Source organism: Ranitomeya imitator, chromosome 5, assembly GCF_032444005.1.
Source record: "Ranitomeya imitator isolate aRanImi1 chromosome 5, aRanImi1.pri, whole genome shotgun sequence".
Classification (NCBI taxonomy): domain Eukaryota; kingdom Metazoa; phylum Chordata; class Amphibia; order Anura; family Dendrobatidae; genus Ranitomeya; species Ranitomeya imitator.
In genome coordinates, this window is record NC_091286.1 from 704,940,136 (window position 1) to 704,959,852 (window position 19,717).

General features: G+C 42.4%; 42 non-coding genes across 42 annotated transcripts; 31 read left to right on the forward strand and 11 right to left on the reverse strand.

Annotated features, from left to right (window-relative positions):
* Window positions 1-210: 210 nt before the first annotated feature.
* On the forward strand, window positions 211-282 carry TRNAG-UCC (transfer RNA glycine (anticodon UCC)). Its single transcript has one exon. It is a non-coding gene; the product is annotated as a tRNA-Gly (tRNA).
* A 710-nt stretch (window positions 283-992) lies between these two features.
* On the forward strand, window positions 993-1,065 carry TRNAA-AGC (transfer RNA alanine (anticodon AGC)). The gene has a single exon. It is a non-coding gene; the product is annotated as a tRNA-Ala (tRNA).
* Window positions 1,066-1,161: 96 nt separating this feature from the next.
* On the forward strand, window positions 1,162-1,247 carry TRNAY-GUA (transfer RNA tyrosine (anticodon GUA)). The gene is given in 2 exon segments: window positions 1,162-1,198; window positions 1,212-1,247. It is a non-coding gene; the product is annotated as a tRNA-Tyr (tRNA).
* Window positions 1,248-1,391: 144 nt separating this feature from the next.
* On the reverse strand, window positions 1,392-1,465 carry TRNAN-GUU (transfer RNA asparagine (anticodon GUU)). The gene has a single exon. It is a non-coding gene; the product is annotated as a tRNA-Asn (tRNA).
* A 537-nt stretch (window positions 1,466-2,002) lies between these two features.
* Window positions 2,003-2,074, forward strand: TRNAG-UCC (transfer RNA glycine (anticodon UCC)). Its single transcript has one exon. It is a non-coding gene; the product is annotated as a tRNA-Gly (tRNA).
* A 697-nt stretch (window positions 2,075-2,771) lies between these two features.
* TRNAA-AGC (transfer RNA alanine (anticodon AGC)) lies at window positions 2,772-2,844 on the forward strand. The gene has a single exon. It is a non-coding gene; the product is annotated as a tRNA-Ala (tRNA).
* A 96-nt stretch (window positions 2,845-2,940) lies between these two features.
* Window positions 2,941-3,026, forward strand: TRNAY-GUA (transfer RNA tyrosine (anticodon GUA)). The gene is given in 2 exon segments: window positions 2,941-2,977; window positions 2,991-3,026. It is a non-coding gene; the product is annotated as a tRNA-Tyr (tRNA).
* Window positions 3,027-3,170: 144 nt separating this feature from the next.
* TRNAN-GUU (transfer RNA asparagine (anticodon GUU)) lies at window positions 3,171-3,244 on the reverse strand. The gene has a single exon. It is a non-coding gene; the product is annotated as a tRNA-Asn (tRNA).
* A 537-nt stretch (window positions 3,245-3,781) lies between these two features.
* TRNAG-UCC (transfer RNA glycine (anticodon UCC)) lies at window positions 3,782-3,853 on the forward strand. Its single transcript has one exon. It is a non-coding gene; the product is annotated as a tRNA-Gly (tRNA).
* A 697-nt stretch (window positions 3,854-4,550) lies between these two features.
* TRNAA-AGC (transfer RNA alanine (anticodon AGC)) lies at window positions 4,551-4,623 on the forward strand. The gene has a single exon. It is a non-coding gene; the product is annotated as a tRNA-Ala (tRNA).
* Window positions 4,624-4,719: 96 nt separating this feature from the next.
* TRNAY-GUA (transfer RNA tyrosine (anticodon GUA)) lies at window positions 4,720-4,805 on the forward strand. The gene is given in 2 exon segments: window positions 4,720-4,756; window positions 4,770-4,805. It is a non-coding gene; the product is annotated as a tRNA-Tyr (tRNA).
* A 144-nt stretch (window positions 4,806-4,949) lies between these two features.
* TRNAN-GUU (transfer RNA asparagine (anticodon GUU)) lies at window positions 4,950-5,023 on the reverse strand. The gene has a single exon. It is a non-coding gene; the product is annotated as a tRNA-Asn (tRNA).
* A 536-nt stretch (window positions 5,024-5,559) lies between these two features.
* Window positions 5,560-5,631, forward strand: TRNAG-UCC (transfer RNA glycine (anticodon UCC)). The gene has a single exon. It is a non-coding gene; the product is annotated as a tRNA-Gly (tRNA).
* Window positions 5,632-6,499: 868 nt separating this feature from the next.
* Window positions 6,500-6,585, forward strand: TRNAY-GUA (transfer RNA tyrosine (anticodon GUA)). The gene is given in 2 exon segments: window positions 6,500-6,536; window positions 6,550-6,585. It is a non-coding gene; the product is annotated as a tRNA-Tyr (tRNA).
* A 144-nt stretch (window positions 6,586-6,729) lies between these two features.
* Window positions 6,730-6,803, reverse strand: TRNAN-GUU (transfer RNA asparagine (anticodon GUU)). Its single transcript has one exon. It is a non-coding gene; the product is annotated as a tRNA-Asn (tRNA).
* Window positions 6,804-7,340: 537 nt separating this feature from the next.
* TRNAG-UCC (transfer RNA glycine (anticodon UCC)) lies at window positions 7,341-7,412 on the forward strand. Its single transcript has one exon. It is a non-coding gene; the product is annotated as a tRNA-Gly (tRNA).
* A 697-nt stretch (window positions 7,413-8,109) lies between these two features.
* On the forward strand, window positions 8,110-8,182 carry TRNAA-AGC (transfer RNA alanine (anticodon AGC)). Its single transcript has one exon. It is a non-coding gene; the product is annotated as a tRNA-Ala (tRNA).
* Window positions 8,183-8,278: 96 nt separating this feature from the next.
* Window positions 8,279-8,364, forward strand: TRNAY-GUA (transfer RNA tyrosine (anticodon GUA)). Its single transcript is given in 2 exon segments — window positions 8,279-8,315; window positions 8,329-8,364. It is a non-coding gene; the product is annotated as a tRNA-Tyr (tRNA).
* A 144-nt stretch (window positions 8,365-8,508) lies between these two features.
* TRNAN-GUU (transfer RNA asparagine (anticodon GUU)) lies at window positions 8,509-8,582 on the reverse strand. Its single transcript has one exon. It is a non-coding gene; the product is annotated as a tRNA-Asn (tRNA).
* Window positions 8,583-9,119: 537 nt separating this feature from the next.
* On the forward strand, window positions 9,120-9,191 carry TRNAG-UCC (transfer RNA glycine (anticodon UCC)). Its single transcript has one exon. It is a non-coding gene; the product is annotated as a tRNA-Gly (tRNA).
* Window positions 9,192-9,888: 697 nt separating this feature from the next.
* TRNAA-AGC (transfer RNA alanine (anticodon AGC)) lies at window positions 9,889-9,961 on the forward strand. The gene has a single exon. It is a non-coding gene; the product is annotated as a tRNA-Ala (tRNA).
* Window positions 9,962-10,057: 96 nt separating this feature from the next.
* TRNAY-GUA (transfer RNA tyrosine (anticodon GUA)) lies at window positions 10,058-10,143 on the forward strand. Its single transcript is given in 2 exon segments — window positions 10,058-10,094; window positions 10,108-10,143. It is a non-coding gene; the product is annotated as a tRNA-Tyr (tRNA).
* Window positions 10,144-10,287: 144 nt separating this feature from the next.
* Window positions 10,288-10,361, reverse strand: TRNAN-GUU (transfer RNA asparagine (anticodon GUU)). The gene has a single exon. It is a non-coding gene; the product is annotated as a tRNA-Asn (tRNA).
* Window positions 10,362-10,898: 537 nt separating this feature from the next.
* Window positions 10,899-10,970, forward strand: TRNAG-UCC (transfer RNA glycine (anticodon UCC)). The gene has a single exon. It is a non-coding gene; the product is annotated as a tRNA-Gly (tRNA).
* A 697-nt stretch (window positions 10,971-11,667) lies between these two features.
* Window positions 11,668-11,740, forward strand: TRNAA-AGC (transfer RNA alanine (anticodon AGC)). Its single transcript has one exon. It is a non-coding gene; the product is annotated as a tRNA-Ala (tRNA).
* Window positions 11,741-11,836: 96 nt separating this feature from the next.
* Window positions 11,837-11,922, forward strand: TRNAY-GUA (transfer RNA tyrosine (anticodon GUA)). Its single transcript is given in 2 exon segments — window positions 11,837-11,873; window positions 11,887-11,922. It is a non-coding gene; the product is annotated as a tRNA-Tyr (tRNA).
* Window positions 11,923-12,066: 144 nt separating this feature from the next.
* On the reverse strand, window positions 12,067-12,140 carry TRNAN-GUU (transfer RNA asparagine (anticodon GUU)). The gene has a single exon. It is a non-coding gene; the product is annotated as a tRNA-Asn (tRNA).
* Window positions 12,141-12,677: 537 nt separating this feature from the next.
* Window positions 12,678-12,749, forward strand: TRNAG-UCC (transfer RNA glycine (anticodon UCC)). Its single transcript has one exon. It is a non-coding gene; the product is annotated as a tRNA-Gly (tRNA).
* Window positions 12,750-13,446: 697 nt separating this feature from the next.
* On the forward strand, window positions 13,447-13,519 carry TRNAA-AGC (transfer RNA alanine (anticodon AGC)). The gene has a single exon. It is a non-coding gene; the product is annotated as a tRNA-Ala (tRNA).
* A 96-nt stretch (window positions 13,520-13,615) lies between these two features.
* On the forward strand, window positions 13,616-13,701 carry TRNAY-GUA (transfer RNA tyrosine (anticodon GUA)). Its single transcript is given in 2 exon segments — window positions 13,616-13,652; window positions 13,666-13,701. It is a non-coding gene; the product is annotated as a tRNA-Tyr (tRNA).
* A 144-nt stretch (window positions 13,702-13,845) lies between these two features.
* Window positions 13,846-13,919, reverse strand: TRNAN-GUU (transfer RNA asparagine (anticodon GUU)). The gene has a single exon. It is a non-coding gene; the product is annotated as a tRNA-Asn (tRNA).
* A 537-nt stretch (window positions 13,920-14,456) lies between these two features.
* TRNAG-UCC (transfer RNA glycine (anticodon UCC)) lies at window positions 14,457-14,528 on the forward strand. Its single transcript has one exon. It is a non-coding gene; the product is annotated as a tRNA-Gly (tRNA).
* Window positions 14,529-15,216: 688 nt separating this feature from the next.
* Window positions 15,217-15,289, forward strand: TRNAA-AGC (transfer RNA alanine (anticodon AGC)). The gene has a single exon. It is a non-coding gene; the product is annotated as a tRNA-Ala (tRNA).
* A 96-nt stretch (window positions 15,290-15,385) lies between these two features.
* TRNAY-GUA (transfer RNA tyrosine (anticodon GUA)) lies at window positions 15,386-15,471 on the forward strand. Its single transcript is given in 2 exon segments — window positions 15,386-15,422; window positions 15,436-15,471. It is a non-coding gene; the product is annotated as a tRNA-Tyr (tRNA).
* Window positions 15,472-15,615: 144 nt separating this feature from the next.
* On the reverse strand, window positions 15,616-15,689 carry TRNAN-GUU (transfer RNA asparagine (anticodon GUU)). Its single transcript has one exon. It is a non-coding gene; the product is annotated as a tRNA-Asn (tRNA).
* Window positions 15,690-16,226: 537 nt separating this feature from the next.
* On the forward strand, window positions 16,227-16,298 carry TRNAG-UCC (transfer RNA glycine (anticodon UCC)). The gene has a single exon. It is a non-coding gene; the product is annotated as a tRNA-Gly (tRNA).
* Window positions 16,299-16,995: 697 nt separating this feature from the next.
* TRNAA-AGC (transfer RNA alanine (anticodon AGC)) lies at window positions 16,996-17,068 on the forward strand. Its single transcript has one exon. It is a non-coding gene; the product is annotated as a tRNA-Ala (tRNA).
* A 96-nt stretch (window positions 17,069-17,164) lies between these two features.
* On the forward strand, window positions 17,165-17,250 carry TRNAY-GUA (transfer RNA tyrosine (anticodon GUA)). Its single transcript is given in 2 exon segments — window positions 17,165-17,201; window positions 17,215-17,250. It is a non-coding gene; the product is annotated as a tRNA-Tyr (tRNA).
* A 144-nt stretch (window positions 17,251-17,394) lies between these two features.
* Window positions 17,395-17,468, reverse strand: TRNAN-GUU (transfer RNA asparagine (anticodon GUU)). The gene has a single exon. It is a non-coding gene; the product is annotated as a tRNA-Asn (tRNA).
* Window positions 17,469-18,004: 536 nt separating this feature from the next.
* TRNAG-UCC (transfer RNA glycine (anticodon UCC)) lies at window positions 18,005-18,076 on the forward strand. Its single transcript has one exon. It is a non-coding gene; the product is annotated as a tRNA-Gly (tRNA).
* Window positions 18,077-18,944: 868 nt separating this feature from the next.
* TRNAY-GUA (transfer RNA tyrosine (anticodon GUA)) lies at window positions 18,945-19,030 on the forward strand. Its single transcript is given in 2 exon segments — window positions 18,945-18,981; window positions 18,995-19,030. It is a non-coding gene; the product is annotated as a tRNA-Tyr (tRNA).
* Window positions 19,031-19,174: 144 nt separating this feature from the next.
* TRNAN-GUU (transfer RNA asparagine (anticodon GUU)) lies at window positions 19,175-19,248 on the reverse strand. The gene has a single exon. It is a non-coding gene; the product is annotated as a tRNA-Asn (tRNA).
* Window positions 19,249-19,717: the final 469 nt, after the last annotated feature.

A 19,717-nucleotide genomic window follows, 5' to 3' on the forward strand; every position in this document is an offset into this window, starting at 1 on the left:
TCATGCCGCTAAAGGACCAGAAGGCCTTTACGACGTCTCAAAATTTTCTATAAACAAACCATAAAAGGTCAATGGTTCTCCTTGGGATTGTGCTACATCACAACTTTTTTCACTCTCCCCCAGTTTGATTCTCCATGTACTTAGAAAGGATTTGCTAGAACGTTTACTGTTATTGCAGAAAATGTAAAAAAAAAATGCGCGCTTACGTAAGCGTTGGTGGTATAGTGGTGAGCATAGCTGCCTTCCAAGCAGTTGACCCGGGTTCGATTCCCGGCCAACGCATGGCTTGCTTTTTCACCATTGGTGTTGCGTTTATTCTCTTTTAATGTTTTGTGTTCAAGCTCATGCTCTACTCTCTTCTTACAGTTTAGCAACCACAAAAAGGAGAAAAAAACGAAGAGAAGCGTTCTTAGCTTTTTCAACACTTCATCTAAACCATTTGCTGCTCATCAGTTATTGTTTGAAACTTAGTAGGGTTAGTCCGCAATACAAAAGCAATGCCAAGGTAAACATTGGTATTGTGCTGGTTGGTGTAGCTTCTGTCAAAAGCAAACGCGTTTTGGCTCAAAAATTACTGGTCAAAACCCTGAATCCTGGATCAACTTGTGCCAAAGGACCAGAAGGCCTTCACGACCTCTCAGCAGTTTCTATAAACAAACAAAGCCATAAAAGGTCAATGGTTCTCTTTTGGGATTGTGCTACATCGCAACTTTTTTCTTCAAACTATGCAAGTTTTTTTCACTGTCCCCAATTTGATTCTCCATGTACATAGAAAGGGGTTGCTAGAAAGTTGCCCAACTGTATTTGTAGGGCACCAATCACGTTGTAGACTCCTTAAATGTTCTTCCAGTATGCAAAAATGGAATCCACAATTTAAAAAAAAAAAAAAAAAAAAAAAAAAAAAAAAAAAAAAGCTTGCACTGGCATGTGTGATTGTATATGAAAATTGTGACCTGGTGTGACGTGAAACTGACGATATGTTTGCCAGGTTTGGGGGATTAGCTCAAGTGGTAGAGCGCTCGCTTAGCATGCGAGAGGTAGCGGGATCGATGCCCGCATTCTCCAATACTACCGCTGAATTCCTTTTTCGCTGGGTTGAATGAATCATTTTTACCACCTGCTCGTGGCACCCATGGCCAAACCTAGTGGGCTTTCAACAATCCTTCGATAGCTCAGCTGGTAGAGCGGAGGACTGTAGCTCTAAATTAGCAATCCTTAGGTCGCTGGTTCAATTCCGGCTCGAAGGAAGTTTTGTTTATCCTATCTCATCCAGAAGGTTTTTCTCCAGTTTGTCTCGTGAATTCAAAACATCGTCAGCAAAATGGCTTTTACTTGAGGGAGATGCTTAGCACAAATGCAAAAACTTCTTCAACTGAAGCAAAAGGGTGCAACGTCCCTGGGTGGACTCGAACCACCAACCTTTCGGTTAACAGCCGAACGCGCTAACCGATTGCGCCACAGAGACATGATTTTCAACAAAAACAAACATTTGCAAAGCACCAAGAATAATTTAGTTGCCAACAGATAAGAAATGGCTGATAAATTACATGACATAGACCAGAAGGCAGGCAGTAATTAGACTTCAACTCTGAGCATCCTCCACCATAAGCAGAGTGGCGCAGCGGAAGCGTGCTGGGCCCATAACCCAGAGGTCGATGGATCGAAACCATCCTCTGCTAAACGGTTGTGTTTTATACTCTTCATCATTACATTTCATCTAAATGCCCCTGTCTACAGCAAACCCTTTTGGCTCAAAAAAACACTGGTTAAAACCCTGAATCCCAGTTCAACTCATGCCGCTAAAGGACCAGAAGGCCTTTACGATGTCTCAAAATTTTCTATAAACAAACCATAAAAGGTCAATGGTTCTCCTTGGGATTGTGCTACATCACAACTTTTTTCACTCTCCCCCAGTTTGATTCTCCATGTACTTAGAAAGGATTTGCTAGAACGTTTACTGTTATTGCAGAAAATGTAAAAAAAAAAATGCGCGCTTACGTAAGCGTTGGTGGTATAGTGGTGAGCATAGCTGCCTTCCAAGCAGTTGACCCGGGTTCGATTCCCGGCCAACGCATGGCTTGCTTTTTCACCATTGGTGTTGCGTTTATTCTCTTTTAATGTTTTGTGTTCAAGCTCATGCTCTACTCTCTTCTTACAGTTTAGCAACCACAAAAAGGAGAAAAAAACGAAGAGAAGCGTTCTTAGCTTTTTCAACACTTCATCTAAACCATTTGCTGCTCATCAGTTATTGTTTGAAACTTAGTAGGGTTAGTCCGCAATACAAAAGCAATGCCAAGGTAAACATTGGTATTGTGCTGGTTGGTGTAGCTTCTGTCAAAAGCAAACGCGTTTTGGCTCAAAAATTACTGGTCAAAACCCTGAATCCTGGATCAACTTGTGCCAAAGGACCAGAAGGCCTTCACGACCTCTCAGCAGTTTCTATAAACAAACAAAGCCATAAAAGGTCAATGGTTCTCTTTTGGGATTGTGCTACATCGCAACTTTTTTCTTCAAACTATGCAAGTTTTTTTCACTGTCCCCAATTTGATTCTCCATGTACATAGAAAGGGGTTGCTAGAAAGTTGCCCAACTGTATTTGTAGGGCACCAATCACGTTGTAGACTCCTTAAATGTTCTTCCAGTATGCAAAAATGGAATCCACAATTTAAAAAAAAAAAAAAAAAAAAAAAAAGCTTGCACTGGCATGTGTGATTGTATATGAAAATTGTGACCTGGTGTGACGTGAAACTGACGATATGTTTGCCAGGTTTGGGGGATTAGCTCAAGTGGTAGAGCGCTCGCTTAGCATGCGAGAGGTAGCGGGATCGATGCCCGCATTCTCCAATACTACCGCTGAATTCCTTTTTCGCTGGGTTGAATGAATCATTTTTACCACCTGCTCGTGGCACCCATGGCCAAACCTAGTGGGCTTTCAACAATCCTTCGATAGCTCAGCTGGTAGAGCGGAGGACTGTAGCTCTAAATTAGCAATCCTTAGGTCGCTGGTTCAATTCCGGCTCGAAGGAAGTTTTGTTTATCCTATCTCATCCAGAAGGTTTTTCTCCAGTTTGTCTCGTGAATTCAAAACATCGTCAGCAAAATGGCTTTTACTTGAGGGAGATGCTTAGCACAAATGCAAAAACTTCTTCAACTGAAGCAAAAGGGTGCAACGTCCCTGGGTGGACTCGAACCACCAACCTTTCGGTTAACAGCCGAACGCGCTAACCGATTGCGCCACAGAGACATGATTTTCAACAAAAACAAACATTTGCAAAGCACCAAGAATAATTTAGTTGCCAACAGATAAGAAATGGCTGATAAATTACATGACATAGACCAGAAGGCAGGCAGTAATTAGACTTCAACTCTGAGCATCCTCCACCATAAGCAGAGTGGCGCAGCGGAAGCGTGCTGGGCCCATAACCCAGAGGTCGATGGATCGAAACCATCCTCTGCTAAACGGTTGTGTTTTATACTCTTCATCATTACATTTCATCTAAATGCCCCTGTCTACAGCAAACCCTTTTGGCTCAAAAAAACACTGGTTAAAACCCTGAATCCCAGTTCAACTCATGCCGCTAAAGGACCAGAAGGCCTTTACGATGTCTCAAAATTTTCTATAAACAAACCATAAAAGGTCAATGGTTCTCCTTGGGATTGTGCTACATCACAACTTTTTTCACTCTCCCCCAGTTTGATTCTCCATGTACTTAGAAAGGATTTGCTAGAACGTTTACTGTTATTGCAGAAAATGTAAAAAAAAAAATGCGCGCTTACGTAAGCGTTGGTGGTATAGTGGTGAGCATAGCTGCCTTCCAAGCAGTTGACCCGGGTTCGATTCCCGGCCAACGCATGGCTTGCTTTTTCACCATTGGTGTTGCGTTTATTCTCTTTTAATGTTTTGTGTTCAAGCTCATGCTCTACTCTCTTCTTACAGTTTAGCAACCACAAAAAGGAGAAAAAAACGAAGAGAAGCGTTCTTAGCTTTTTCAACACTTCATCTAAACCATTTGCTGCTCATCAGTTATTGTTTGAAACTTAGTAGGGTTAGTCCGCAATACAAAAGCAATGCCAAGGTAAACATTGGTATTGTGCTGGTTGGTGTAGCTTCTGTCAAAAGCAAACGCGTTTTGGCTCAAAAATTACTGGTCAAAACCCTGAATCCTGGATCAACTTGTGCCAAAGGACCAGAAGGCCTTCACGACCTCTCAGCAGTTTCTATAAACAAACAAAGCCATAAAAGGTCAATGGTTCTCTTTTGGGATTGTGCTACATCGCAACTTTTTTCTTCAAACTATGCAAGTTTTTTTCACTGTCCCCAATTTGATTCTCCATGTACATAGAAAGGGGTTGCTAGAAAGTTGCCCAACTGTATTTGTAGGGCACCAATCACGTTGTAGACTCCTTAAATGTTCTTCCAGTATGCAAAAATGGAATCCACAATTTAAAAAAAAAAAAAAAAAAAAAAAAAGCTTGCACTGGCATGTGTGATTGTATATGAAAATTGTGACCTGGTGTGACGTGAAACTGACGATATGTTTGCCAGGTTTGGGGGATTAGCTCAAGTGGTAGAGCGCTCGCTTAGCATGCGAGAGGTAGCGGGATCGATGCCCGCATTCTCCAATACTACCGCTGAATTCCTTTTTCGCTGGGTTGAATGAATCATTTTTACCACCTGCTCGTGGCACCCATGGCCAAACCTAGTGGGCTTTCAACAATCCTTCGATAGCTCAGCTGGTAGAGCGGAGGACTGTAGCTCTAAATTAGCAATCCTTAGGTCGCTGGTTCAATTCCGGCTCGAAGGAAGTTTTGTTTATCCTATCTCATCCAGAAGGTTTTTCTCCAGTTTGTCTCGTGAATTCAAAACATCGTCAGCAAAATGGCTTTTACTTGAGGGAGATGCTTAGCACAAATGCAAAAACTTCTTCAACTGAAGCAAAAGGGTGCAACGTCCCTGGGTGGACTCGAACCACCAACCTTTCGGTTAACAGCCGAACGCGCTAACCGATTGCGCCACAGAGACATGATTTTCAACAAAAACAAACATTTGCAAAGCACCAAGAATAATTTAGTTGCCAACAGATAAGAAATGGCTGATAAATTACATGACATAGACCAGAAGGCAGGCAGTAATTAGACTTCAACTCTGAGCATCCTCCACCATAAGCAGAGTGGCGCAGCGGAAGCGTGCTGGGCCCATAACCCAGAGGTCGATGGATCGAAACCATCCTCTGCTAAACGGTTGTGTTTTATACTCTTCATCATTACATTTCATCTAAATGCCCCTGTCTACAGCAAACCCTTTTGGCTCAAAAAAACACTGGTTAAAACCCTGAATCCCAGTTCAACTCATGCCGCTAAAGGACCAGAAGGCCTTTACGACGTCTCAAAATTTTCTATAAACAAACCATAAAAGGTCAATGGTTCTCCTTGGGATTGTGCTACATCACAACTTTTTTCACTCTCCCCCAGTTTGATTCTCCATGTACTTAGAAAGGATTTGCTAGAACGTTTACTGTTATTGCAGAAAATGTAAAAAAAAAATGCGCGCTTACGTAAGCGTTGGTGGTATAGTGGTGAGCATAGCTGCCTTCCAAGCAGTTGACCCGGGTTCGATTCCCGGCCAACGCATGGCTTGCTTTTTCACCATTGGTGTTGCGTTTATTCTCTTTTAATGTTTTGTGTTCAAGCTCATGCTCTACTCTCTTCTTACAGTTTAGCAACCACAAAAAGGAGAAAAAAACGAAGAGAAGCGTTCTTAGCTTTTTCAACACTTCATCTAAACCATTTGCTGCTCATCAGTTATTGTTTGAAACTTAGTAGGGTTAGTCCGCAATACAAAAGCAATGCCAAGGTAAACATTGGTATTGTGCTGGTTGGTGTAGCTTCTGTCAAAAGCAAACGCGTTTTGGCTCAAAAATTACTGGTCAAAACCCTGAATCCTGGATCAACTTGTGCCAAAGGACCAGAAGGCCTTCACGACCTCTCAGCAGTTTCTATAAACAAACAAAGCCATAAAAGGTCAATGGTTCTCTTTTGGGATTGTGCTACATCGCAACTTTTTTCTTCAAACTATGCAAGTTTTTTTCACTGTCCCCAATTTGATTCTCCATGTACATAGAAAGGGGTTGCTAGAAAGTTGCCCAACTGTATTTGTAGGGCACCAATCACGTTGTAGACTCCTTAAATGTTCTTCCAGTATGCAAAAATGGAATCCACACTTAAAAAAAAAAAAAAAAAAAAAAAAAAAAGCTTGCACTGGCATGTGTGATTGTATATGAAAATTGTGACCTGGTGTGACGTGAAACTGACGATATGTTTGCCAGGTTTGGGGGATTAGCTCAAGTGGTAGAGCGCTCGCTTAGCATGCGAGAGGTAGTGGGATCGATGCCCGCATTCTCCAATACTACCGCTGAATTCCTTTTTCGCTGGGTTGAATGAATCATTTTTACCACCTGCTCGTGGCACCCATGGCCAAACCTAGTGGGCTTTCAACAATCCTTCGATAGCTCAGCTGGTAGAGCGGAGGACTGTAGCTCTAAATTAGCAATCCTTAGGTCGCTGGTTCAATTCCGGCTCGAAGGAAGTTTTGTTTATCCTATCTCATCCAGAAGGTTTTTCTCCAGTTTGTCTCGTGAATTCAAAACATCGTCAGCAAAATGGCTTTTACTTGAGGGAGATGCTTAGCACAAATGCAAAAACTTCTTCAACTGAAGCAAAAGGGTGCAACGTCCCTGGGTGGACTCGAACCACCAACCTTTCGGTTAACAGCCGAACGCGCTAACCGATTGCGCCACAGAGACATGATTTTCAACAAAAACAAACATTTGCAAAGCACCAAGAATAATTTAGTTGCCAACAGATAAGAAATGGCTGATAAATTACATGACATAGACCAGAAGGCAGGCAGTAATTAGACTTCAACTCTGAGCATCCTCCACCATAAGCAGAGTGGCGCAGCGGAAGCGTGCTGGGCCCATAACCCAGAGGTCGATGGATCGAAACCATCCTCTGCTAAACGGTTGTGTTTTATACTCTTCATCATTACATTTCATCTAAATGCCCCTGTCTACAGCAAACCCTTTTGGCTCAAAAAAACACTGGTTAAAACCCTGAATCCCAGTTCAACTCATGCCGCTAAAGGACCAGAAGGCCTTTACGATGTCTCAAAATTTTCTATAAACAAACCATAAAAGGTCAATGGTTCTCCTTGGGATTGTGCTACATCACAACTTTTTTCACTCTCCCCCAGTTTGATTCTCCATGTACTTAGAAAGGATTTGCTAGAACGTTTACTGTTATTGCAGAAAATGTAAAAAAAAAAATGCGCGCTTACGTAAGCGTTGGTGGTATAGTGGTGAGCATAGCTGCCTTCCAAGCAGTTGACCCGGGTTCGATTCCCGGCCAACGCATGGCTTGCTTTTTCACCATTGGTGTTGCGTTTATTCTCTTTTAATGTTTTGTGTTCAAGCTCATGCTCTACTCTCTTCTTACAGTTTAGCAACCACAAAAAGGAGAAAAAAACGAAGAGAAGCGTTCTTAGCTTTTTCAACACTTCATCTAAACCATTTGCTGCTCATCAGTTATTGTTTGAAACTTAGTAGGGTTAGTCCGCAATACAAAAGCAATGCCAAGGTAAACATTGGTATTGTGCTGGTTGGTGTAGCTTCTGTCAAAAGCAAACGCGTTTTGGCTCAAAAATTACTGGTCAAAACCCTGAATCCTGGATCAACTTGTGCCAAAGGACCAGAAGGCCTTCACGACCTCTCAGCAGTTTCTATAAACAAACAAAGCCATAAAAGGTCAATGGTTCTCTTTTGGGATTGTGCTACATCGCAACTTTTTTCTTCAAACTATGCAAGTTTTTTTCACTGTCCCCAATTTGATTCTCCATGTACATAGAAAGGGGTTGCTAGAAAGTTGCCCAACTGTATTTGTAGGGCACCAATCACGTTGTAGACTCCTTAAATGTTCTTCCAGTATGCAAAAATGGAATCCACAATTTAAAAAAAAAAAAAAAAAAAAAAAAAGCTTGCACTGGCATGTGTGATTGTATATGAAAATTGTGACCTGGTGTGACGTGAAACTGACGATATGTTTGCCAGGTTTGGGGGATTAGCTCAAGTGGTAGAGCGCTCGCTTAGCATGCGAGAGGTAGCGGGATCGATGCCCGCATTCTCCAATACTACCGCTGAATTCCTTTTTCGCTGGGTTGAATGAATCATTTTTACCACCTGCTCGTGGCACCCATGGCCAAACCTAGTGGGCTTTCAACAATCCTTCGATAGCTCAGCTGGTAGAGCGGAGGACTGTAGCTCTAAATTAGCAATCCTTAGGTCGCTGGTTCAATTCCGGCTCGAAGGAAGTTTTGTTTATCCTATCTCATCCAGAAGGTTTTTCTCCAGTTTGTCTCGTGAATTCAAAACATCGTCAGCAAAATGGCTTTTACTTGAGGGAGATGCTTAGCACAAATGCAAAAACTTCTTCAACTGAAGCAAAAGGGTGCAACGTCCCTGGGTGGACTCGAACCACCAACCTTTCGGTTAACAGCCGAACGCGCTAACCGATTGCGCCACAGAGACATGATTTTCAACAAAAACAAACATTTGCAAAGCACCAAGAATAATTTAGTTGCCAACAGATAAGAAATGGCTGATAAATTACATGACATAGACCAGAAGGCAGGCAGTAATTAGACTTCAACTCTGAGCATCCTCCACCATAAGCAGAGTGGCGCAGCGGAAGCGTGCTGGGCCCATAACCCAGAGGTCGATGGATCGAAACCATCCTCTGCTAAACGGTTGTGTTTTATACTCTTCATCATTACATTTCATCTAAATGCCCCTGTCTACAGCAAACCCTTTTGGCTCAAAAAAACACTGGTTAAAACCCTGAATCCCAGTTCAACTCATGCCGCTAAAGGACCAGAAGGCCTTTACGATGTCTCAAAATTTTCTATAAACAAACCATAAAAGGTCAATGGTTCTCCTTGGGATTGTGCTACATCACAACTTTTTTCACTCTCCCCCAGTTTGATTCTCCATGTACTTAGAAAGGATTTGCTAGAACGTTTACTGTTATTGCAGAAAATGTAAAAAAAAAAATGCGCGCTTACGTAAGCGTTGGTGGTATAGTGGTGAGCATAGCTGCCTTCCAAGCAGTTGACCCGGGTTCGATTCCCGGCCAACGCATGGCTTGCTTTTTCACCATTGGTGTTGCGTTTATTCTCTTTTAATGTTTTGTGTTCAAGCTCATGCTCTACTCTCTTCTTACAGTTTAGCAACCACAAAAAGGAGAAAAAAACGAAGAGAAGCGTTCTTAGCTTTTTCAACACTTCATCTAAACCATTTGCTGCTCATCAGTTATTGTTTGAAACTTAGTAGGGTTAGTCCGCAATACAAAAGCAATGCCAAGGTAAACATTGGTATTGTGCTGGTTGGTGTAGCTTCTGTCAAAAGCAAACGCGTTTTGGCTCAAAAATTACTGGTCAAAACCCTGAATCCTGGATCAACTTGTGCCAAAGGACCAGAAGGCCTTCACGACCTCTCAGCAGTTTCTATAAACAAACAAAGCCATAAAAGGTCAATGGTTCTCTTTTGGGATTGTGCTACATCGCAACTTTTTTCTTCAAACTATGCAAGTTTTTTTCACTGTCCCCAATTTGATTCTCCATGTACATAGAAAGGGGTTGCTAGAAAGTTGCCCAACTGTATTTGTAGGGCACCAATCACGTTGTAGACTCCTTAAATGTTCTTCCAGTATGCAAAAATGGAATCCACAATTTAAAAAAAAAAAAAAAAAAAAAAAAAGCTTGCACTGGCATGTGTGATTGTATATGAAAATTGTGACCTGGTGTGACGTGAAACTGACGATATGTTTGCCAGGTTTGGGGGATTAGCTCAAGTGGTAGAGCGCTCGCTTAGCATGCGAGAGGTAGCGGGATCGATGCCCGCATTCTCCAATACTACCGCTGAATTCCTTTTTCGCTGGGTTGAATGAATCATTTTTACCACCTGCTCGTGGCACCCATGGCCAAACCTAGTGGGCTTTCAACAATCCTTCGATAGCTCAGCTGGTAGAGCGGAGGACTGTAGCTCTAAATTAGCAATCCTTAGGTCGCTGGTTCAATTCCGGCTCGAAGGAAGTTTTGTTTATCCTATCTCATCCAGAAGGTTTTTCTCCAGTTTGTCTCGTGAATTCAAAACATCGTCAGCAAAATGGCTTTTACTTGAGGGAGATGCTTAGCACAAATGCAAAAACTTCTTCAACTGAAGCAAAAGGGTGCAACGTCCCTGGGTGGACTCGAACCACCAACCTTTCGGTTAACAGCCGAACGCGCTAACCGATTGCGCCACAGAGACATGATTTTCAACAAAAACAAACATTTGCAAAGCACCAAGAATAATTTAGTTGCCAACAGATAAGAAATGGCTGATAAATTACATGACATAGACCAGAAGGCAGGCAGTAATTAGACTTCAACTCTGAGCATCCTCCACCATAAGCAGAGTGGCGCAGCGGAAGCGTGCTGGGCCCATAACCCAGAGGTCGATGGATCGAAACCATCCTCTGCTAAACGGTTGTGTTTTATACTCTTCATCATTACATTTCATCTAAATGCCCCTGTCTACAGCAAACCCTTTTGGCTCAAAAAAACACTGGTTAAAACCCTGAATCCCAGTTCAACTCATGCCGCTAAAGGACCAGAAGGCCTTTACGATGTCTCAAAATTTTCTATAAACAAACCATAAAAGGTCAATGGTTCTCCTTGGGATTGTGCTACATCACAACTTTTTTCACTCTCCCCCAGTTTGATTCTCCATGTACTTAGAAAGGATTTGCTAGAACGTTTACTGTTATTGCAGAAAATGTAAAAAAAAAAATGCGCGCTTACGTAAGCGTTGGTGGTATAGTGGTGAGCATAGCTGCCTTCCAAGCAGTTGACCCGGGTTCGATTCCCGGCCAACGCATGGCTTGCTTTTTCACCATTGGTGTTGCGTTTATTCTCTTTTAATGTTTTGTGTTCAAGCTCATGCTCTACTCTCTTCTTACAGTTTAGCAACCACAAAAAGGAGAAAAAAACGAAGAGAAGCGTTCTTAGCTTTTTCAACACTTCATCTAAACCATTTGCTGCTCATCAGTTATTGTTTGAAACTTAGTAGGGTTAGTCCGCAATACAAAAGCAATGCCAAGGTAAACATTGGTATTGTGCTGGTTGGTGTAGCTTCTGTCAAAAGCAAACGCGTTTTGGCTCAAAAATTACTGGTCAAAACCCTGAATCCTGGATCAACTTGTGCCAAAGGACCAGAAGGCCTTCACGACCTCTCAGCAGTTTCTATAAACAAACAAAGCCATAAAAGGTCAATGGTTCTCTTTTGGGATTGTGCTACATCGCAACTTTTTTCTTCAAACTATGCAAGTTTTTTTCACTGTCCCCAATTTGATTCTCCATGTACATAGAAAGGGGTTGCTAGAAAGTTGCCCAACTGTATTTGTAGGGCACCAATCACGTTGTAGACTCCTTAAATGTTCTTCCAGTATGCAAAAATGGAATCCACAATTTAAAAAAAAAAAAAAAAAAAAAAAAAGCTTGCACTGGCATGTGTGATTGTATATGAAAATTGTGACCTGGTGTGACGTGAAACTGACGATATGTTTGCCAGGTTTGGGGGATTAGCTCAAGTGGTAGAGCGCTCGCTTAGCATGCGAGAGGTAGCGGGATCGATGCCCGCATTCTCCAATACTACCGCTGAATTCCTTTTTCGCTGGGTTGAATGAATCATTTTTACCACCTGCTCGTGGCACCCATGGCCAAACCTAGTGGGCTTTCAACAATCCTTCGATAGCTCAGCTGGTAGAGCGGAGGACTGTAGCTCTAAATTAGCAATCCTTAGGTCGCTGGTTCAATTCCGGCTCGAAGGAAGTTTTGTTTATCCTATCTCATCCAGAAGGTTTTTCTCCAGTTTGTCTCGTGAATTCAAAACATCGTCAGCAAAATGGCTTTTACTTGAGGGAGATGCTTAGCACAAATGCAAAAACTTCTTCAACTGAAGCAAAAGGGTGCAACGTCCCTGGGTGGACTCGAACCACCAACCTTTCGGTTAACAGCCGAACGCGCTAACCGATTGCGCCACAGAGACATGATTTTCAACAAAAACAAACATTTGCAAAGCACCAAGAATAATTTAGTTGCCAACAGATAAGAAATGGCTGATAAATTACATGACATAGACCAGAAGGCAGGCAGTAATTAGACTTCAACTCTGAGCATCCTCCACCATAAGCAGAGTGGCGCAGCGGAAGCGTGCTGGGCCCATAACCCAGAGGTCGATGGATCGAAACCATCCTCTGCTAAACGGTTGTGTTTTATACTCTTCATCATTACATTTCATCTAAATGCCCCTGTCTACAGCAAACCCTTTTGGCTCAAAAAAACACTGGTTAAAACCCTGAATCCCAGTTCAACTCATGCCGCTAAAGGACCAGAAGGCCTTTACGATGTCTCAAAATTTTCTATAAACAAACCATAAAAGGTCAATGGTTCTCCTTGGGATTGTGCTACATCACAACTTTTTTCACTCTCCCCCAGTTTGATTCTCCATGTACTTAGAAAGGATTTGCTAGAACGTTTACTGTTATTGCAGAAAATGTAAAAAAAAAAATGCGCGCTTACGTAAGCGTTGGTGGTATAGTGGTGAGCATAGCTGCCTTCCAAGCAGTTGACCCGGGTTCGATTCCCGGCCAACGCATGGCTTGCTTTTTCACCATTGGTGTTGCGTTTATTCTCTTTTAATGTTTTGTGTTCAAGCTCATGCTCTACTCTCTTCTTACAGTTTAGCAACCACAAAAAGGAGAAAAAAACGAAGAGAAGCGTTCTTAGCTTTTTCAACACTTCATCTAAACCATTTGCTGCTCATCAGTTATTGTTTGAAACTTAGTAGGGTTAGTCCGCAATACAAAAGCAATGCCAAGGTAAACATTGGTATTGTGCTGGTTGGTGTAGCTTCTGTCAAAAGCAAACGCGTTTTGGCTCAAAAATTACTGGTCAAAACCCTGAATCCTGGATCAACTTGTGCCAAAGGACCAGAAGGCCTTCACGACCTCTCAGCAGTTTCTATAAACAAACAAAGCCATAAAAGGTCAATGGTTCTCTTTTGGGATTGTGCTACATCGCAACTTTTTTCTTCAAACTATGCAAGTTTTTTTCACTGTCCCCAATTTGATTCTCCATGTACATAGAAAGGGGTTGCTAGAAAGTTGCCCAACTGTATTTGTAGGGCACCAATCACGTTGTAGACTCCTTAAATGTTCTTCCAGTATGCAAAAATGGAATCCACAATTTAAAAAAAAAAAAAAAAAAAAAAAAAGCTTGCACTGGCATGTGTGATTGTATATGAAAATTGTGACCTGGTGTGACGTGAAACTGACGATATGTTTGCCAGGTTTGGGGGATTAGCTCAAGTGGTAGAGCGCTCGCTTAGCATGCGAGAGGTAGCGGGATCGATGCCCGCATTCTCCAATACTACCGCTGAATTCCTTTTTCGCTGGGTTGAATGAATCATTTTTACCACCTGCTCGTGGCACCCATGGCCAAACCTAGTGGGCTTTCAACAATCCTTCGATAGCTCAGCTGGTAGAGCGGAGGACTGTAGCTCTAAATTAGCAATCCTTAGGTCGCTGGTTCAATTCCGGCTCGAAGGAAGTTTTGTTTATCCTATCTCATCCAGAAGGTTTTTCTCCAGTTTGTCTCGTGAATTCAAAACATCGTCAGCAAAATGGCTTTTACTTGAGGGAGATGCTTAGCACAAATGCAAAAACTTCTTCAACTGAAGCAAAAGGGTGCAACGTCCCTGGGTGGACTCGAACCACCAACCTTTCGGTTAACAGCCGAACGCGCTAACCGATTGCGCCACAGAGACATGATTTTCAACAAAAACAAACATTTGCAAAGCACCAAGAATAATTTAGTTGCCAACAGATAAGAAATGGCTGATAAATTACATGACATAGACCAGAAGGCAGGCAGTAATTAGACTTCAACTCTGAGCATCCTCCACCATAAGCAGAGTGGCGCAGCGGAAGCGTGCTGGGCCCATAACCCAGAGGTCGATGGATCGAAACCATCCTCTGCTAAACGGTTGTGTTTTATACTCTTCATCATTACATTTCATCTAAATGCCCCTGTCTACAGCAAACCCTTTTGGCTCAAAAAAACACTGGTTAAAACCCTGAATCCCAGTTCAACTCATGCCGCTAAAGGACCAGAAGGCCTTTACGATGTCTCAAAATTTTCTATAAACAAACCATAAAAGGTCAATGGTTCTCCTTGGGATTGTGCTACATCACAACTTTTTTCACTCTCCCCCAGTTTGATTCTCCATGTACTTAGAAAGGATTTGCTAGAACGTTTACTGTTATTGCAGAAAATGTAAAAAAAAAAATGCGCGCTTACGTAAGCGTTGGTGGTATAGTGGTGAGCATAGCTGCCTTCCAAGCAGTTGACCCGGGTTCGATTCCCGGCCAACGCATGGCTTGCTTTTTCACCATTGGTGTTGCGTTTATTCTCTTTTAATGTTTTGTGTTCAAGCTCATGCTCTACTCTCTTCTTACAGTTTAGCAACCACAAAAAGGAGAAAAAAACGAAGAGAAGCGTTCTTAGCTTTTTCAACACTTCATCTAAACCATTTGCTGCTCATCAGTTATTGTTTGAAACTTAGTAGGGTTAGTCCGCAATACAAAAGCAATGCCAAGGTAAACATTGGTATTGTGCTGGTTGGTGTAGCTTCTGTCAAAAGCAAACGCGTTTTGGCTCAAAAATTACTGGTCAAAACCCTGAATCCTGGATCAACTTGTGCCAAAGGACCAGAAGGCCTTCACGACCTCTCAGCAGTTTCTATAAACAAACAAAGCCATAAAAGGTCAATGGTTCTCTTTTGGGATTGTGCTACATCGCAACTTTTTTCTTCAAACTATGCAAGTTTTTTTCACTGTCCCCAATTTGATTCTCCATGTACATAGAAAGGGGTTGCTAGAAAGTTGCCCAACTGTATTTGTAGGGCACCAATCACGTTGTAGACTCCTTAAATGTTCTTCCAGTATGCAAAAATGGAATCCACAATTTAAAAAAAAAAAAAAAAGCTTGCACTGGCATGTGTGATTGTATATGAAAATTGTGACCTGGTGTGACGTGAAACTGACGATATGTTTGCCAGGTTTGGGGGATTAGCTCAAGTGGTAGAGCGCTCGCTTAGCATGCGAGAGGTAGCGGGATCGATGCCCGCATTCTCCAATACTACCGCTGAATTCCTTTTTCGCTGGGTTGAATGAATCATTTTTACCACCTGCTCGTGGCACCCATGGCCAAACCTAGTGGGCTTTCAACAATCCTTCGATAGCTCAGCTGGTAGAGCGGAGGACTGTAGCTCTAAATTAGCAATCCTTAGGTCGCTGGTTCAATTCCGGCTCGAAGGAAGTTTTGTTTATCCTATCTCATCCAGAAGGTTTTTCTCCAGTTTGTCTCGTGAATTCAAAACATCGTCAGCAAAATGGCTTTTACTTGAGGGAGATGCTTAGCACAAATGCAAAAACTTCTTCAACTGAAGCAAAAGGGTGCAACGTCCCTGGGTGGACTCGAACCACCAACCTTTCGGTTAACAGCCGAACGCGCTAACCGATTGCGCCACAGAGACATGATTTTCAACAAAAACAAACATTTGCAAAGCACCAAGAATAATTTAGTTGCCAACAGATAAGAAATGGCTGATAAATTACATGACATAGACCAGAAGGCAGGCAGTAATTAGACTTCAACTCTGAGCATCCTCCACCATAAGCAGAGTGGCGCAGCGGAAGCGTGCTGGGCCCATAACCCAGAGGTCGATGGATCGAAACCATCCTCTGCTAAACGGTTGTGTTTTATACTCTTCATCATTACATTTCATCTAAATGCCCCTGTCTACAGCAAACCCTTTTGGCTCAAAAAAACACTGGTTAAAACCCTGAATCCCAGTTCAACTCATGCCGCTAAAGGACCAGAAGGCCTTTACGATGTCTCAAAATTTTCTATAAACAAACCATAAAAGGTCAATGGTTCTCCTTGGGATTGTGCTACATCACAACTTTTTTCACTCTCCCCCAGTTTGATTCTCCATGTACTTAGAAAGGATTTGCTAGAACGTTTACTGTTATTGCAGAAAATGTAAAAAAAAAAATGCGCGCTTACGTAAGCGTTGGTGGTATAGTGGTGAGCATAGCTGCCTTCCAAGCAGTTGACCCGGGTTCGATTCCCGGCCAACGCATGGCTTGCTTTTTCACCATTGGTGTTGCGTTTATTCTCTTTTAATGTTTTGTGTTCAAGCTCATGCTCTACTCTCTTCTTACAGTTTAGCAACCACAAAAAGGAGAAAAAAACGAAGAGAAGCGTTCTTAGCTTTTTCAACACTTCATCTAAACCATTTGCTGCTCATCAGTTATTGTTTGAAACTTAGTAGGGTTAGTCCGCAATACAAAAGCAATGCCAAGGTAAACATTGGTATTGTGCTGGTTGGTGTAGCTTCTGTCAAAAGCAAACGCGTTTTGGCTCAAAAATTACTGGTCAAAACCCTGAATCCTGGATCAACTTGTGCCAAAGGACCAGAAGGCCTTCACGACCTCTCAGCAGTTTCTATAAACAAACAAAGCCATAAAAGGTCAATGGTTCTCTTTTGGGATTGTGCTACATCGCAACTTTTTTCTTCAAACTATGCAAGTTTTTTTCACTGTCCCCAATTTGATTCTCCATGTACATAGAAAGGGGTTGCTAGAAAGTTGCCCAACTGTATTTGTAGGGCACCAATCACGTTGTAGACTCCTTAAATGTTCTTCCAGTATGCAAAAATGGAATCCACAATTTAAAAAAAAAAAAAAAAAAAAAAAAAGCTTGCACTGGCATGTGTGATTGTATATGAAAATTGTGACCTGGTGTGACGTGAAACTGACGATATGTTTGCCAGGTTTGGGGGATTAGCTCAAGTGGTAGAGCGCTCGCTTAGCATGCGAGAGGTAGCGGGATCGATGCCCGCATTCTCCAATACTACCGCTGAATTCCTTTTTCGCTGGGTTGAATGAATCATTTTTACCACCTGCTCGTGGCACCCATGGCCAAACCTAGTGGGCTTTCAACAATCCTTCGATAGCTCAGCTGGTAGAGCGGAGGACTGTAGCTCTAAATTAGCAATCCTTAGGTCGCTGGTTCAATTCCGGCTCGAAGGAAGTTTTGTTTATCCTATCTCATCCAGAAGGTTTTTCTCCAGTTTGTCTCGTGAATTCAAAACATCGTCAGCAAAATGGCTTTTACTTGAGGGAGATGCTTAGCACAAATGCAAAAACTTCTTCAACTGAAGCAAAAGGGTGCAACGTCCCTGGGTGGACTCGAACCACCAACCTTTCGGTTAACAGCCGAACGCGCTAACCGATTGCGCCACAGAGACATGATTTTCAACAAAAACAAACATTTGCAAAGCACCAAGAATAATTTAGTTGCCAACAGATAAGAAATGGCTGATAAATTACATGACATAGACCAGAAGGCAGGCAGTAATTAGACTTCAACTCTGAGCATCCTCCACCATAAGCAGAGTGGCGCAGCGGAAGCGTGCTGGGCCCATAACCCAGAGGTCGATGGATCGAAACCATCCTCTGCTAAACGGTTGTGTTTTATACTCTTCATCATTACATTTCATCTAAATGCCCCTGTCTACAGCAAACCCTTTTGGCTCAAAAAAACACTGGTTAAAACCCTGAATCCCAGTTCAACTCATGCCGCTAAAGGACCAGAAGGCCTTTACGACGTCTCAAAATTTTCTATAAACAAACCATAAAAGGTCAATGGTTCTCCTTGGGATTGTGCTACATCACAACTTTTTTCACTCTCCCCCAGTTTGATTCTCCATGTACTTAGAAAGGATTTGCTAGAACGTTTACTGTTATTGCAGAAAATGTAAAAAAAAAATGCGCGCTTACGTAAGCGTTGGTGGTATAGTGGTGAGCATAGCTGCCTTCCAAGCAGTTGACCCGGGTTCGATTCCCGGCCAACGCATGGCTTGCTTTTTCACCATTGGTGTTGCGTTTATTCTCTTTTAATGTTTTGTGTTCAAGCTCATGCTCTACTCTCTTCTTACAGTTTAGCAACCACAAAAAGGAGAAAAAAACGAAGAGAAGCGTTCTTAGCTTTTTCAACACTTCATCTAAACCATTTGCTGCTCATCAGTTATTGTTTGAAACTTAGTAGGGTTAGTCCGCAATACAAAAGCAATGCCAAGGTAAACATTGGTATTGTGCTGGTTGGTGTAGCTTCTGTCAAAAGCAAACGCGTTTTGGCTCAAAAATTACTGGTCAAAACCCTGAATCCTGGATCAACTTGTGCCAAAGGACCAGAAGGCCTTCACGACCTCTCAGCAGTTTCTATAAACAAACAAAGCCATAAAAGGTCAATGGTTCTCTTTTGGGATTGTGCTACATCGCAACTTTTTTCTTCAAACTATGCAAGTTTTTTTCACTGTCCCCAATTTGATTCTCCATGTACATAGAAAGGGGTTGCTAGAAAGTTGCCCAACTGTATTTGTAGGGCACCAATCACGTTGTAGACTCCTTAAATGTTCTTCCAGTATGCAAAAATGGAATCCACACTTAAAAAAAAAAAAAAAAAAAAAAAAAAAAGCTTGCACTGGCATGTGTGATTGTATATGAAAATTGTGACCTGGTGTGACGTGAAACTGACGATATGTTTGCCAGGTTTGGGGGATTAGCTCAAGTGGTAGAGCGCTCGCTTAGCATGCGAGAGGTAGTGGGATCGATGCCCGCATTCTCCAATACTACCGCTGAATTCCTTTTTCGCTGGGTTGAATGAATCATTTTTACCACCTGCTCGTGGCACCCATGGCCAAACCTAGTGGGCTTTCAACAATCCTTCGATAGCTCAGCTGGTAGAGCGGAGGACTGTAGCTCTAAATTAGCAATCCTTAGGTCGCTGGTTCAATTCCGGCTCGAAGGAAGTTTTGTTTATCCTATCTCATCCAGAAGGTTTTTCTCCAGTTTGTCTCGTGAATTCAAAACATCGTCAGCAAAATGGCTTTTACTTGAGGGAGATGCTTAGCACAAATGCAAAAACTTCTTCAACTGAAGCAAAAGGGTGCAACGTCCCTGGGTGGACTCGAACCACCAACCTTTCGGTTAACAGCCGAACGCGCTAACCGATTGCGCCACAGAGACATGATTTTCAACAAAAACAAACATTTGCAAAGCACCAAGAATAATTTAGTTGCCAACAGATAAGAAATGGCTGATAAATTACATGACATAGACCAGAAGGCAGGCAGTAATTAGACTTCAACTCTGAGCATCCTCCACCATAAGCAGAGTGGCGCAGCGGAAGCGTGCTGGGCCCATAACCCAGAGGTCGATGGATCGAAACCATCCTCTGCTAAACGGTTGTGTTTTATACTCTTCATCATTACATTTCATCTAAATGCCCCTGTCTACAGCAAACCCTTTTGGCTCAAAAAAACACTGGTTAAAACCCTGAATCCCAGTTCAACTCATGCCGCTAAAGGACCAGAAGGCCTTTACGATGTCTCAAAATTTTCTATAAACAAACCATAAAAGGTCAATGGTTCTCCTTGGGATTGTGCTACATCACAACTTTTTTCACTCTCCCCCAGTTTGATTCTCCATGTACTTA